Here is a 1,445-nt window from a genome sequence, read left to right on the forward strand (position 1 = left end):
CCCCATGAAACAACAAAAACGTAAACAAAAATCAAAACAAAAAGCAAAGCCAAAACAAAAGCCCAGAACCAAAAGACCAGCAATAAAAAAGAACAAAGAGATAAATAGCCATGTCATAAAAAAGGTAATAGTAATAATATGTTTCACGTTGAATGTTCAAACCATTCCTTTTTATATACAGAGGGAACCTGATATAACAGGGATGGTGGGACCATAGAAAAAGTCCTGTTATACCCGATCCCTGTTAAATAAAAAATGCAAGGGAAGTAAGCATTTGTGGACTAATCTAGTCATATTTATTCATGGGTAGTTTCCCTTGCCACAAGTACCCACGAACAGGGATTTTGGACATGTGGCAGGCCTGCACATGACACATTACGCGTGCATGTAGCTAGGCTTGCGGCTTGATCGAAGTCTGCAGCACACCGCAGCCCTCCCTCACTTCACCCGCTGCATGTGCTCACAGTGGCGTGGCTTGCGTGGGTTTGATCCATCACTGCGCTCTCTCTCTCTCTCTCTCTCTCTCTCTCTCTCTCTCTCTCTCTGTCTCTCTCTCTCTCTCTCTCTTTCTTACTTACTTTTTAGACATTGTTAACGAGCCTTTGTCTCTGCTATAACCGATTGGACTCCAATGAGGCCCTGTTATTACCGAGCTTTTAATAGAGACAAAGAGTAGGAAGAAACGGGGGTTTGAAAAATCCCTGTTATTGCCGGATCCCTGTTATTACCGGGCCTGTTATATTGTGTTTCCACTGCACGTTCCAAGTAGAGCAACAATTTCATAACATCGTCTTTATTAACTTTCAAGGTGAGTGTCAAAGTGCAAGTCGAGGCTGAGATTCCGCTGATAAGTATTTTCCTGAAACAAGTATAGTCGTGGGCAATGTTTCTAAGCTTCACCGCATTTATTTTGCTTTGTTCTGTTTTATTTTCATTTCCGTTTTCATTTACTATGATAATACGAGTAATATAATATGGCACCTTGTTCTCTCATGACAGAGTAGGCCTAACATTTTCTTCTCTACTTGGAAAACCATGCGCGGATACACGAATTGACTCCACCGTTGTGATTATTTTCATTTAATAAAGCTGAACAGGTCAAGTTGATCGATTCGTGGAATCGATAATCTTCTTGAGACTTTCACTCATGTTGTTCTCGCTCATTCATTCATTATTGATCTGAGCACGCGAAACTGATTCTGATATGGGACGGAAACTGCAGATGGAGTTCATTCGTGTGTGTTGTTTTTTTTATGTGTTTGTTTGTTTTTGTTTGTTTGTTTATTTGTTTATCAGTCTAAATTTTGTAACATATGTTTTGTTTGCTTGTTGATGTTACATGTACTACTCTTGCTATTGCTATTCTTAGGAGGAGGAGGAGGAGGAGGAGGAGTGAAAAGAGGGTGGGGGTATAAAGGGTGAAAAGGAGGGGTTTGGGGCGGGGG

The sequence above is a fragment of the Aplysia californica genome, unplaced genomic scaffold, assembly GCF_000002075.1.
Source record: "Aplysia californica isolate F4 #8 unplaced genomic scaffold, AplCal3.0 scaffold00905, whole genome shotgun sequence".
NCBI lineage: Eukaryota > Metazoa > Mollusca > Gastropoda > Aplysiida > Aplysiidae > Aplysia > Aplysia californica.